The 15,519-nt window shown below is 36.4% G+C and overlaps 1 gene segment (V, D, J or C); it reads left to right on the forward strand.

Moving 5' to 3' along the window:
* LOC141364264 (Ig kappa chain V-III region MOPC 63-like) overlaps positions 1–15,519 on the forward strand; it is a 50,684-nt gene that overhangs the window by 18,704 nt on the left and 16,461 nt on the right.

Consider the following 15,519-nt stretch of genomic DNA (forward strand, 5'->3'; position numbering starts at 1 on the left):
AGGGTTTTCTGCAAAATGATATAAAGATATTGCATTTATTCCACTGTATGTGGTTATGGGAGCACTTCAAATGTTTTTTAGGCAGAAATTGTATACAAAAAGTGTATTATTCCTCCCATCAGTTGGAGTAAAATAAGTTTTGCATTTATTATGATAGAGAAAAAAATCCTTTCTCCTCAGTAAGCTGGCAATAGCTGGAATCAAACAAAACTGTCTGCAGGTTTCGTTACCACTCAGGGCCAGAGTTATACACTTTTAAATACAGACTTTAGAAAAAAAACATCAAAAAGCGCCTATTTATTTTTGTGTTTATTAGAGGACTGACAACACATACAACCATGTTGAGCACTTTTAACAGTGTTTATGTAATTTCAAAGGGTTTCCTCTAAAACAGGAGTGGGGAACCCTGGGTCCTGGAGGGCCACTGTCCTGCAGAGTTTAGTTCCCTAATCAAACACACCTGAATTTCATTTCCAAGTGATCATGAAGACTTGAATTAGATTTTTCAGGTGTGTTTAATTAGGGTTGGAACAAAACTCTGCAGGACAATGGCCCTCCAGGACCAGGGTTCCCCACCCCTGCTCTAAAATAATACCAAACTTTTGTATGTGCACCTCTGCTTGTGGGTATGAGAAGCTTTTGAAATCGGGTAGGCCAAATCCAGGCGAAAATCCCCAAAATAGCCTCAGAGTGTAAAAATAGTTACTTGTAGAACTGATTTTGGAACCAGTTGTACTTCCCACTACCTGTTGTTGTAGGTGTGGCTCTTATTACAGTCAAGTCCAAATTTTGCCTCCCAGCTCCCCTTGGAACATCATAGAACATCTTTTAAACGTTAGACAAAGATCTTGATTACTTCTTTAAGACGTGTTTTTGCTCAGTGGGTTCTCTGGACAAATGCAGATGACATTTCTGACTGCTACAGTTTGTCTGGAAGCTAAAGGGAAACAAAGTATTTGCCTTCTTTTTTGTTTCAATTTTCTGCAAAGACATGTATAGTAAAACATATACTTTTTCTATGTACACAAAAGGCCTATTTCTCATAAATATTGTTCAGAAATCTTTGTAAATCTGTGTAAGTGAGCACTTCTCCTTTGACAAGATAATCCAACTCACAGGTGTGGCACATCAACATGCTGATTAGACATGCATGATTATTGCACAGGTGTGACAATAAAAGCCTTGGCTCTCCAGCACCTTGTTTCCAGCCGGGCTCTGTGTCTGTCTGGTTATATCTCAGGCTCTTCCGCCACCGTCTGCAGCTCTGTGTCCATCAGTCGGCACCCTGGTCTCCTCCATGATGGCTCCTTCCACTCCTTCATGGCTTCTCATGCTCATGTGTCACCTTGCTCAAGGCCCCATCCTGGACTGCATCTGTCTTCCTCCTCCTGGCAATCCATCTGCCTCCAGAACCTCCTCCTACTCTTCATTGCTCTCCATGGCAATGAAGCTGCCCTCACTCACCGGACTACATTACCCATAATCCTTTGCACCCCCTCAACCACCATCTTTAATTTTTTTATATACACACACACACACACACGCTTACCATTGTCTTTATTCATTGTCGGTTCTTGTCTATGTTATGGGTATTTACCCATAGTCTGTCAAGTAAAGTTCTGTTTAGTGTTACTGTCATCCTCCTCATCCTTCCCACATACTGTGACTCATATTACAAAATGTCTCTGCACACCTATAGTTCTTGGATAGGTACATGTCAGCCAAGGGGATGGGTATTTAAAATTTTAAAGCAGTAGGTGTACACACTGTCAACATCCAGTACCTGAAAAAGTGTTGATGTCCAAACCCTTGTGTAGCATATTTGGTGGTAAGACCATTTTGAACTGTGGCCTTAAGAAGTAAAATCGTACACCTGGTTTAAATGGAGGTCAACAGGGATGTCTGAAATTAAACATAATTAAAAATTGGATGAATGTCTTTTAGAGGTCTGCAAAAACATTGAAAAACCCTGTAAGGATGTCACTTGGATTTCAATAAAGAACATTTGAAAAGCATTCTTTAAAAGATGTCTTTTAAACGTTTAGCAAGCATGTCAGTAGGACGTCTAATTTCAACACAAAAAAGAAGTCTAAAAAAGACATTAAATGAACGTTGTCTCTGGCTCTCCACTGGACGTCTTTTAAACGTTTAACAAACATATCAGTAGGACGTCTTATTTCAACACATAAAAGACGTCTAAAAAAGACATTAAATGAACGTTGTCTCTGGCTCTCCACTGGACGTCTGTTAAACGTTCAACACACATGTCAGTAGGACGTCTTATTTCAACACATAAAAGACGTCTAAAAAAGACATTAAATGAACGTTATCTCTGGCTCTCCACTGGACGTCTTTTAAACGTTCAACAAACATGTCAGTAGGACGTCTTATTTCAACACATAAAAGACGTCTTAAAAAGACATTAAATGAACGTTGTCTCTGGCTCCCCAGTGGATGTCTTTTGAACGTTTAACAAGCATGTCAGTAGGACGTCTAATTTCAACACATAAAAGACGTCTATAAAAGACGTTGCAAAAACTTTCATTCTGGCTACTCAGTGGACGTCGTTTGAACGTTCAACAGGCATGTGAGTGAGACGTCTAATTTCAACACATATAAGACGTCTAAAAAAGACGTTGCAAAAACTTTCATTCCGGCTACTCAGTGGACGTCTTTTAAACGGTACACAAAGACGTTATAATGACGTCTTTTGGACGTGTTTTTGTTTAGTGGGAATATGCTCAACAAGAACATTGACAATTACTGCGTCAAATCATGTTGATATCCTAGGAATATGAAAAAAAGGTCTACAGGAGTTAATAAACCTTATTAATATGTCTCCAACTTTGAAAGAATCTTCAGGAAATCAGTTGAGGGTCTCTGAAATTGAAACCATTAGCTGTTGGTCATTAAATCCTCTTGTTCTTGTAGGTATAATGCAGAGGTCGGTCACATGACTTAACATGACTTAACTCGAGTCTGACTCTAGTCACAATTTTCAGGACTTGCGACTTGCTTGATTAAAGTATGAAAATGCCTTGACTTTACTTTGACTTGAGAACAAGTTACTTGAGACTTGACTTGACTTGAAGGGGAAGACGCGACAATGACTTGAACTTATAAATAATAAACAAACAGCAATAAAATTCATTAAAATCAAAAATATTATTGTGACACCAGCACCACTAATTAACGTCTGTGCCTTTAACGCTGCACAATTCAAACCGCGCCAAATATGGCAGACAATAACGTTAGTCGAGCTCCACAAATAGTCTCGTTTGGCTATAAAGACTGAACTGGACTGTGCCAATAAAAAAAGATTTGCCAGATGCAAAATATGCTATGCAAGAATATCCTATAGGACAACCACAACGTCAAGAACCATAAGGTAAGAAAGTCATCTCTTTATAGTCAGTTTTACTCTATAACGATTATGCATTAAATTAACGTTAATCTTTCCTGTTTGTCATAATTTGGGCTTGGTTGCATATTATGCTTTAAATGTGACCATTATCATTACTGATACGTAAATATGTATTGGGGAACATTTTCAAGTGTTTGTGTGGACTGCGTGTGGAAAATGCGCTTGCAGTTGATCTGTGGTCACGAGTCACGACCCACGGTTCGGCTCGCATGTAATTCGATTTGCGGATTGATACGCTAATTTAAACAGGAAAAGTTTATCATTTGCACGTGTTTTAAGGGCTTGCAAATGTTAACATTCAAGTGATTTTAACCACAAAAAGGCGCTAAAGTGAGTAGCTTTCTGTAACTAAGCGCAGAAGCATGTGAGGTTGAATGTGTCGGGTCCAACTCGTGATCATCCCTAGATCAGAACTCTTGATGTGTAGACTGAAGAGAGAGTTGCGCTACTGTGTCTCACACTGTAGTCCATTAAAATACATTGGCAAGTTTTTACGCAGAGCGACTGTTATGCTGCGCCATTTGCAATTCGACCTCTGTTTGTGAGAGTGTGCATGTTTAAGTGCCCTCAATAGTGCAAACACAAGAGAGACGCGTTTCAAAAACAAGCTAACATAAAATCTTTCTGTTCTTGACAGGGCACATACAAATAAAATGATCTCCACACAGTATTCTTTTTCTAATAAAAACATTTCTTTATTTCTTAAATGTATGTATAGATTAGAGGCAGAAACCAGTCTGTTTAAAAAAGACAGAAACCTCAATTAACCTACTTAACCCTTTAAATGCCAGCTCAACCAAACGGTTGAGCACATTTTGAGTCCCTATATTTTATTGAGAGGAGTACCTAACTTAACTCAAGCTGATTGAGCCATCTCTACTATTTGTGTAAGATATGTTTTGCCAAAAAAATACACTAGATATCAATGTATCAATCAACAGCACTTGTCACAACACATCTTGTTATGTGGTTTTTTGAAATTAAAAAATCCCTTCTGTTTTATGAACTGTTCTTGTTGAAATTTTGCAAGGAAACCATATTTTTTTGACATATTACACTGTAAGAGCCCTAACTTTACAAAATTATGTTACTTGGTGCCATGAAAAAACTTTCGTATGTTTTGAATAATTTTTCAAAAACATGCTCAACCAAACGGTTGATTTGTCACTTAATGGTAAAAGTAAAAAAGCTAGGGTAATGTTTTCAGATCATCCATTTCTGCAGTCAGAGTGAACTATTTGCTATGAAATTGTAAGGGGTGGTGCTTTGAAGAAAGCGGAGAAGTTAAATCTATTTGCAAAAGGTGTTTATTAGAAAAATCCCAAAAAGGGCCAGCAAACATATCCATTAGGGGTGATCCAAAAACGTAATCCAAAACAGGCACAATATCAGGGCAGGCGGCAAACAGGCAATATATCCAAATAACAGGCACAAGTCAGAAACAGGAACAGAATACAAATAACAGGATTACAGATAACAGGATTACAGATTCAAACAGGAACAGATTCAGACAGGTAACAGAGTGGTAAGGCTAAACATTAATCAGCAGCTAACAGGTGAACAGGAAGTGACTTATATACAAAACAGACAGGAAGTGTGAAGTGAAACATGGCAGGATGTATATCAAAATAAAAGCCAGAACAGAACAGGATGTTAAAATAAAAGTCCAAAATACAAAAATACACAGAATACAAGAAAACACAGAACAAAACCTTACAGAACCCCCCTCTAAAGGGCGACTCCCGGAGCCCAACATTCAAATAATTAAGTCCAAATAGAGGGTGGGCGGGCGGGCCAGGACCTCTTGGCAAGGCAGGGCAGTTCAGGAGAGGTCCTGGGTCATAAGGCCAGGATGGTCCAGGGTCGTGGGGCAGATGCGGGCCTGGGTCATGGGGCAGATGCGGGCCTGGGTCATGGGGCAGATGCGGGCCTGGGTCATGGGGCAGGCTTGGACCTGGGTCATGGGGCAGGCTTGGACCTGGGTCATGGGACAGGCTTGGACCTGGGTCATGGGGCAGGCTTGGACCTGGGTCATGGGGCAGGCTTGGACCTGGGTCATGGGGCAGGCTTGGACCTGGGTCATGGGGCAGGCTTGGACCTGGATCAAGGGGCAGATATGGAGCAGGATCAAGGGGCAGGCATGGAGCAGGATCAAGGGGCAGGCATGGAGCAGGATCAAGGGGTAAACATGAAGCTAGGTCATGAGGTAGGGATAGACCTGTAACACAAGGAGAGGAGGGATCAGAGTCCACTTCGGTCTCCGCCTCGGTGTCCTCTGCCTCCTTCCTGTGTCCGGGTACTACCCCCCCCCCAAAAAAAACTTGGGAAAGCTTCCACAGTCCAAGGTGGCGATGTCCCAGATGGTGAACCAGACGAATCAGATGAGTCAGACGGGACTGGTGAATCAGGCAGGACAGACGAAACAGAAGAGTCGGGCAGATCAGAAGAGTCGGGCAGATCAGATGAGTCGGGCAGAACAGATGAGTCGGGCAGAACAGATGAGTCGGGCAGAACAGATGAGTCGGGCAGAACAGATGAGTCGGGCAGAACAGATGAGTCGGGCAGAACAGATGAGTCGGGCAGAACAGATGAGTCGGGCAGAACAGATGAGTCGGGCAGAACAGATTCAGGGTCCAGTCCAGTGTGGTGTATGGAGTGGCATGGAACGGGCAATGTCGCAATTTAATCCACAGTAAAAAATGTCCTTCAAAAATGAATCTTTAAAGTTCACCTGACCAGATAGTTCACAGAACTCTTCAACAAAATCCTCAATAGATCTGTTACCTTGGCGAAGACCAACAAGACGATCCGCTGGAGTCATGTTGCTGGTGGGAAATTTCCAACCTCCGCTGGATTCCGGTTTAGGCTGATTCATCTGTAAGGGGTGGTGCTTTGAAGAAAGCGGAGAAGTTGAATCCATTTGCAAAAGGTGTTTATTAGAAAAATCCCAAAAAGGGCCAGCAAACATATCCATTAGGGGTGATCCAAAAACGTAATCCAAAACAGGCACAATATCAGGGCAGGCGGCAAACAGGCAATATATCCAAATAACAGGCACAGGTCAGAAACAGGAACAGAATACAAATAACAGGATTACAGATAACAGGATTACAGATTCAAACAGGAACAGATTCAGACAGGTAACAGAGTGGTAAGGCTTAACATTAATCAGCAGCTAACAGGTGAACAGGAAGTGACTTATATACAAAACAGACAGGAAGTGTGAAGTGAAACATGGCAGGATGTATATCAAAATAAAAGCCAGAACAGAACAGGATGTCAAAATAAAAGTCCAAAATACAAAAATACACAGAATACAAGAAAACACAGAACAAAACCTTACAGAAATATACATTTCTGACCATTCACAGCTATGAATATGACACAGCTATTGTTATTTCTTATTTAATATATTGAGATCATTTCTTAAGTATGTATTTTTGCCACTTCTGGATATTTTTTTTTAAATAAATATAATGAATTTATATAATGTATGGAAATCATAATTACTCATTAATTAATCAATAATTACTTCTTAAATTATGTTTTAAATTGTTTGAAGGATTGTTTGTAACGTTGGGTTACTCTACACAGCATTGCTGGTTTACAAATAAATGTTAAAGGCGGAGTCCACGATGTTTGAAAAACGCGTTGGAAAAGGAGACGGGCCGACTACCAAAACACACTTATAGCCAATCAAATCAAATCAAATGCCGGTTTGCGTATGTGTGGGGCGGGTCTATCAACAGAAGGTCCAGATTCTATTGGGCTAGGGGCGTGTTTGTTTAGGTGATTTCAAATATCAACATTGGCTTTCAAACATCATGGACTCCGCCTTTAACACTAGCACTACCGGAATTCTATAACTACTAGAACTGCCAATAGCGGTCATTTTGACTGTTCATACCAGACAGCAGTGCATGTCATTTTTGTCATGTTATATTTACTTCAAAGCTTCTATGGTCATGTTTTATGAAAAATGTGGGGTAATTTAAGCATACATAATATAATATATTCGTGATATTATTGTGTAAGAGCGACTAGACCTCCCACAAAAGTGCATGCCGCAATTTGCTTTCCGCAATTTGCATCCGGCAAGCTGGAGATCAAAGTTTTTCACCGCAGTTAAAATGTTGTTTTTGAAAGTCTAAATGTCAACAAATATAAAATAAAGCAGAATATTTCGTTGGATAAAAACATATTGTGAATTTTGGAAATTATTACATCTGTCTTTATTCAATACATTTTGACTTTTGGAGTTTACAATGCTTTAGCATTATCGGAAATAATTGACACACGAATCGGAAACAATTTTATGCAGCCTCTAATGAAATCTAGAATGAATAAATAGTTCTGTTATATTAGGACAGATAATAAACATTTTGACCGAACTGTCAAGAGACCAAGAGACATCGCTCTCTGCTCCTCCATCAGACTCTGCATCATCAATGTTCTCAAGCAAGGATAAAACCTCAGTGACAGTCATTTTCTTTCTTGTTGCCATTTTGACGGTAAAGCTAAGTTTTAGCTTAGCAAAAGCATACAAAACTGCCAGAGAAAGGTTGCTAAGCAACAGCTACGCACATCTTTAACTGCGGGAAAAAGCGCTGAGGAGATAAAACGCCTGTAATATGTGCGGTCAAATTGACCGCTATGGCCATTAGAGGTAGAAATACTCAGAACTCGTTTGTGTTTTGTAATTTTAATAAAATAACAATGTTAAAATAAAATGTACATTAATTTAAGAAAAGTCATGGAACTGTAGTTATATGGGTTTTATTTCAACAAAGTTATTACATTGCAAATCTTTAAAACGGTCAAAATGACTGCCTTGGTAGTTCTAGTGTTAAAGGGGCCATGTCACAAGACTTTTTTAAGATGTCAAATAAATCTTTGGTGTCCCCAGAGCACATATGTGATGTTTTAGGTCAAAATATCATATAAATAATTTATTATAGCATGTTAAAATTGCCACTTTGCAGGTGTGAGCAAAAATGTGCAGTTTTGGGTGTGTCCTTTAAAATGCAAATGAGCGGATGAAGTGCAAACAACGATCACAATGATGGTGGTTTGTTGAAATTGAAACTTAGTTGTGCTGTGAATTATTTTCTCTGTCTCTCCCTCTCTGGATTAAAACACTGGACATGGCAGTGCTGTGGTTGGAAAGTGCAAATAAAGGGGTGGTATTATTATAATAAGGGCTCCTTCTGACATCACAAGGGGAGCCACATTTCAATTACCTGTTTTTTCACATGCTTACAGAGAATGGTTACTATGTTGATCTTTCTCACATTTGCTAGGTTGATAGAAGCACTGGGGACCCAATCATAGCACTTAAACATGGAAAATCTCAGATTTTCATGCCGTGACCCCTTTAATTTATCTAAAAAAAGACAAAAAATTATCTTGCACTACCAAACTTGAAAGTGTGTTTCTTAAATCATAAAATACTAATATGCCATTGAATTACTATCTTTGGCCTTCTTTTATTTTAGGTTTTAAATGCAGAATATCCTTATTTTTGTTAATTTTGGTCATTTTTATTGCAAAAAACATGAAAACATGTCATGTCCTGCGTTAAAATGAAAACCTGAAATATTTTAATATGTTATACTAAATAAATAAATAAATAAATAAAGAAGATTTAATATGCAAAACCATTTTATTTGGATTATGTTTGTAAAAAATTAGTATTATAGTTCATATTTTCTAATTTCCATAGTATGTGTTTGAATTCCTTTAAGTGACATATCAACCGTTTGGTAGAGGCCGATTTTTAAAAAATTATGGGATGTGTTGAAAAAAATACATTGATTGTGTTAAGTGGTGACATCAAATGCCTTTTTCTTGGTGTGGCAGTTAAAGGGTTAAGTCTGTGTCATTAAAGGAATAGTTCACCCAGAAATGAAAACTCTGTCATCATTTACTCACCCTCATGTTATTACAAACCTGTAAAAATGTAATTGTTGTGAGGAACACAAAGGAAGATATATTGAGAAAATGTTTGTAACCAAACTATTTGTGGACCCCATTCACTTCCATTGTAGGAAAAAAGAATACTTTGGAAGTAAACGGGGTCCACGAATGGTTTGGTTACAAACATTTCTCAAAATATCTTCCTTTGTGTTCATCAGAACAATGAAATTTATGAGGGTTTCTAACAACATAAGGGTGAGTAAATGATAACAGAACTATCATTTTTGGGTGAACTATGTTAATCAAACAAAATCAATTTTGTAGCTCTATAAAAATAATAAAGAAATAAATAAAGATAATAAATAAAGACTTTTAAAGAAAGTTATTATTCATTTGATTCGATTTATTTACCTAATGCTAATTTTAGACCTATTTAAAAAAATGTACCCCTATTTATTTTAGTACTGTGACTTGACTTGACTTAACTTGAAACTTATCAGGACTTGACTTGCTTAGGGTGAACACTTGACTTGACTTGCTTGTTTTATCTGAACTGTGACTTGAGACTTGACTCAGACTTGATGGTTTAAGACTTGAGACTTGCTTGGACTTGACCATGTGTGACTTGTCCCCACCTCTGGTATAATGCATAGTTAGCTAACATTAATTCAATGCTAAACTTGTTACATTTAAATCTAATAAAAACACCAACAAAAAAAAAGACAAACGCCCCTTTAAATTAGTATTTAATACACAGAGAACAACATGAACTGTTTCAGTGCCTACCTGGAGAAATGACACTATTTGGTCCTGATAAGTAATATAAAAAGAAAAGTGGAGTTAGACGAAAATCTTACATTTGTTTTTGTATGGACAATTATAAATATATAATTGTTTTCTTAACCACAATTAAAGAAAGATTATTGTTGCGTTTTACGTATCCATTGTAAGCCTAAAATACACTGAAAAAAAAATCCTTTCAATTTACGTAATTTTAATGTGTACATCGGTCCCACATAATCCGATTGTATAAAACCAACATAATTTTCCTCATTTAATTTTTATGTGTCAGACCAAAACATTTTAATTGTTTTAAGTAGTCTAATATAAATATGTTGACTTAAAGTGCTATTTCTCTTTCCTATAACACATTTATTTTGTAATGTTTAAGTAATTTTATTATGTAAGGGGACTAGATTTTCATCTCTAATTCCAACATGCTTTTTTAATGCTTATATTATGGGATTATGTAACTCTAAAGCAATTTCATTGTCTCTGGCACCAGAATAATCACCCATAATTATCCAAATGTTATTTTTATTTTTTTAAATACAAAATACATTTGCATTGGCATAAAAAGCAAAGAGTTTTGAACAAATGTTTAGTGATATTGAGGCAAACCACTGCTTTCAGATCATCAATTCAATTACATCATTACACATTAATTCATTAACAGTCAATAACTATTACAACAATCAGCACATGCAGTACATACAAAGGGGCAATTTCCCAGACAGGTTGTAGATTAATCCATGACTAGGCCCTAGTTATATTAGGATATTTTTTACAAAACAAGTTTACAAACAAACCTACTTTACAAAAACAACACTGGAGTACATCTTGAGACAAAACAATGGCACTGATATATGGCAGTGCAATATGTTTTCAAATTAAGGCATTGCAAAAGTCTGGGACTAGGAAAAGCCCCATCTGTAAAACTGTCCCAAATGTTTAAAATAGTTACTATCACAGTAGATTTAGAAGTGCTAAACCACAAACACTGCATTCCAAAGAGAAATGCAAAACAGTAAGTACTATTATTTAAAAAAAATAATAGTACTTAAATATCAATCCTTCAGAAAGTCAGAGCTACAGCATTTGTATAAACTGTTAATCAAAGATTCAACAAAAACAAAATATAACAACCATTCCAAAACTCGACTCTGAGCAGCAAACTGTTAATGTTTTAATAAGAGAAAACACTTAAAACAGATAAACAAAGTCGAAAATGAGCAGCACGGTCTTTCTGATCCTTTCACTGAAAGAAACTGTTCGTTAAAGTTACGCTCAATTCAGTTCCATTAAAACCTTTTGGATTTCCTCCAAAATAAAGCGGAGATCAGGATAGCTCAGGTTTAAGGCATACATCAGCTCAAACAACATGGCACGATGTTGCAACACCTTCATGGCTTCCAGGACTATACAAAGATCCGCTTCTTCATCACAAGAAGCATGTTGTTTGAGAGCACAAATCCCAACATTGGTGTCTTCAAATGACCTCACTGATGCTGACTTCATCCATGCCCTGTACAAAACAGACCAATTTAGTTAAAGAAACAGAAAAAAGTTACTGTTACAATGAAAGTGTCATTGGAAATTAGTACAATGCAATCGAATATAAATGTAAGTATACAGACCTATGTGCATTGCCACAGCATGTTACAATTGGTTACAAATATATGGGTTACAAAGCAAGGCAGCTGCACTGTCCACTGCTCCAGGTGTGTGTGCGCATTTACTACACTGGAATGAGTTAAATGAAGAGGCCACATTTCGAGTGTGTGCTACCATACCTGACAATCACAGCAAAAGTGAATTCTCTCATTTTCTCACTCTCATGTTGTTGCAGACCTGTATACGTGTCTTCTGATGAACACGGAGGAAGACATTTATTTTGAGGAATGTTTGCAACCAAACTGTTCATGAGCCCCATTCACTTCCATAGTATTATATTTCCCCACTATGGAAGTGAATGGGGCTTATGATTGGTTTGGGTACAAACATTCCTCAAAATATCTTCCTTAGTGTTCATCAGAACAAAGACATTTATAAAGGTTTGTAACAACATGATAGGGAGTAAGTGATGAGAATTTTTATTTTTGGGTGAACTACCCCTTTAAATCTTCCCAGGTGTTTTAATGACCCTTGTGCCAAAAGATGTAACTAAAACATACTACATTTTCTGTACTTCCAACAAGGTTTACACATTTTTATGTCTATGAATCTATATTACTTACTTCTGTCATTTGATCATTGATTGTTCCAAGTCTTTTTGCTAGCTGTCCTCCTTTCTTATAGAAGAGTTCATCAGGTTTTTGGATTGGAGGTCCAGGTGACACGCAGGAACATTAGACATTAGTGATTCTTTTAAATTCAGCATTTATCTGAAAACAGATTAACCAACCATTGTATATTTGAGTACTTCGAGTCAAAGAATAATACATGTATATTAGTTACAAAATTTGGACAAAATTAGATCTTAAAACAACAAGGTTCTCTTCTGAAAACGTCAGCTTTAAGGTGTGGCACTATAAAGCATTTTTTTCAGTTAATATACCAGACGTCACGCGAGACATTTTAAAAAGCTTTTTCTAATAGAATCAAATGTTGCTCGTGGCGTAGCGACGTCACGAATAACTGACGCGGGTCTGTTCATCTGATTAAGCAGACAGTTTGTTTCATACGCAACTCATCATTAATGTAGTCAATTGATATCATCTGGTAAATTACTTACATGGATAACGTTTTATTTGTCCTGAACCGTTTCCATAGAACAGCTGAGTAAAAAGTGCCTCAAAAGTCAACTCAAAGCTGACAGTTTTCAACTCGGATAAAACTACCAAACGTGAAATAACGTTATACAGCTGACATTTTTAAAACGCTGTTTTTCTTTATGAGCCTTACATTTACTGACTGACTGACTGTAACGTTAACTTACTCCACCAACCTCCGCCAAACTAATATTTACTACAAGTCATTGCAATGGCAACATATTGTAAAAAAAAACTGTCTATCTAGTGAAGATGTATCACGTATAAAGTGAACATAAATAAATAATAGAACTTACTTTAATAACGTGGTGTCCGTCTGAGAGAGTTCTTCTGACTGACTGCTGCTCATTTTGGCGCCCAAAACAAACAATGTTTATTCTTCTTTTATGGCAGTTGATGTCCTTTTCATTGAGCGTTACTGCCACCTGCTGCTCAGGAGGTGCCATTTTGTATGCAAACTCAATTTTATTGCATTAAGTATTCAATTCAATCAATTTTAATCAATATAAGAATAATGTGTTCATTTTACATTCAAACAAAACATTTTCATCCTAATCAATAAAATTATGTTTACACAAGGAATATAAATATTTTGTGTTGCATATACATGTTTATTTTATTTAAATTCAAAGACCCACCAAGTCCATTTTTTTCAGTGTATATGCCGAAGTAGACTATAGAACATGATCTCTAACATAATGATCGTTGCTCTGCTTTTGAGAAAAGCAATACATTCATATACAGTTCAACACAACTGTTGCAATCTGCACATGAATAAAACTTACATTGCAATTTTTCTATTTATTTTGTTAGTTATTACAAACTTACCTCATTCTGCCTCGATTGTCCAGCCGAGGAGGATGGTGTTGACACTCCATGAGCCTCAAACAAAGAATGCAGTATATTTGAAGATGATGTTATTATTATTATTATTATTATTATTATTATTTTGCTAGTTAGTTGATGTTTTTATATTCAGAGTGTTTTTCTCACTTATCAATATATATTTTTGTTCGTTTTTGCAAAATTTTTGTTTTCGTTTATTTGGCACAAATCTAATTCCATACAATTTTGTATTTCCGTATTTCAATTATGAACAACAAAAAGAAAGGAACATTTGAACTTGACAGGTGGATATTTCAAGATTTCTCTATGAAGTCGGTGGAAGTCTGGTATATTCGGCCGTGGCTAAAGAGTTCATCATTAATTGTCTCTATGAACAAGTGTAGTTATAAATACACATAACAAGTCTACCAGCTTAGGATGGATAATAATTATAATAATTTGTTACATTTATATAGCGCTTTTCTGCAGCACTGAAAGCGCTTTACATATGAAAGAGGAAAAAAGTTTTGCTCCAGATCTGACATTCAGCCTAAATAGATTTGACACCCTGCTATAGTGCATCCTGCTGCCATCTGTTTAATGAGTTTTTACTTTGGTTTAATACAATATGTTTATAATTGGCACAAGTTTCTTGAAATCCTGCCCACTTCTTTGCATTGTGTTGTCATGCTTCAGTGATGTGTGAGTGTTTATAGTGCTGTGAGTTTAACACTTCATGACTGAGATCAGAACAGAACAGAATCTTCATCATCACACAAACCAAAAGAACAACAATGACTTTCATCATCATCTTCATCTGGACATTTTCAGTTTTTATTCTGGGTGAGAAATGAAAGAATGAACAGAGTTGTTATTATTTCTGGTGTAGTTGTTTTTATGTTCATTTTTAGTACTATGTGATAGTAATGTTTTATAAACTAATTGCTTTTATTTTGTCTTTTATAGAATCAAAAGGAGTAACTCTGACTCAACCTAAAGTAAAAAGTGTTCAACAAGGACAAACAGCTACAATAGAGTGTCATATAGATGTAGGAATATATAGCAACCGTTTAGCCTGGTACTTACAGAGACCTGGAGAAACTCCTAAACTCCTCATATATTATATAAATAACCGTCAGTCAGGAACTACATCAAGATTCAGTGGCAGTGGAACAGCAAACACTGGAAAAGATTTCACTTTGACCATCAGTGGAGTTCAGACTGAAGATTCAGGAGATTATTACTGTCAGAGTTTACACAGTGGTCCAGTGTTGACACAGTGATAAAGAGTGATACAAAAACCTCATACACCTGACAGATACTGCAGATGATGATGCTGATAGTTTATTTAACTTACAGCTCATTTATTTCCTACTATAGTTTATTTAAATGACAACTTTATAGATAATGATACATTTAATTAATTATTTATTTATTTTATTCTTTGATAGATGTAAATCATATCATTAATTTATTGTCTATTTATTTCTGCTGTGTTATAACAACCTCAACATTGATGAATTTTATTATTATTGTACTACAGCTTAATTCATAAAATTTTAACTGATGATAATCGCTCATATAGAGAAACATCTGTAAGTATCATTTAGTCAACAGCTGTAACAAAAATACTGAAGGAGTCACATGAGAATAACTATCAAACTTAACACACCAATCACTTCATGTTCAAGGTTCTTCATGCATTTACTTTGACTGACAGTTATGTAAATTTACTTCATCTGCAGGTGTTTTCATGCTTCATTGAGTCAGGTTTATTTATAAAATGTGAGCTTTCATATTCAA

The sequence above is a fragment of the Misgurnus anguillicaudatus genome, chromosome 6 (genome assembly GCF_027580225.2).
Source record: "Misgurnus anguillicaudatus chromosome 6, ASM2758022v2, whole genome shotgun sequence".
NCBI classification, from domain to species: Eukaryota; Metazoa; Chordata; class Actinopteri; order Cypriniformes; family Cobitidae; genus Misgurnus; species Misgurnus anguillicaudatus.